The following is a 378-nucleotide window of genomic DNA, read 5'->3' as shown; positions in this document are numbered from 1 at the left end:
AGCTACATGATTAGAAGAAGCATTTCACTACAGATTTAACATATTCAGTAACATACTCCAGAGCAAGAGTACATCTCTTTCACAAGTAGGTGCAAGTTTCTAGGTGCACAGTTGAATTAATATAGTTATATATTATTGAACTAAGTATAAGCCCTGTAAGACATAAAATTGGATGAATTTTTAACCTTTAAAAAAGATCTCCATTTCATTTTAGAATATATTGTTCCTTGCAAACAGACCCATTGTTTTTGCTACTAACACTGAGATATGTGCTATTTCTATCTCCTCAGTCCCTTTCCCTTCCACAGATTACTCTAGATTGTTCTAGGTCCTTGGTTAGCCTCAGGGAAGGAAGTTAACAATAGAGGCAGAGCCTGA

This window comes from Nannospalax galili, unplaced genomic scaffold, assembly GCF_000622305.1.
Source record: "Nannospalax galili isolate Female #2095 unplaced genomic scaffold, S.galili_v1.0 scaffold363, whole genome shotgun sequence".
NCBI lineage: Eukaryota > Metazoa > Chordata > Mammalia > Rodentia > Spalacidae > Nannospalax > Nannospalax galili.
This window is presented reverse-complemented; position numbering follows the sequence as displayed.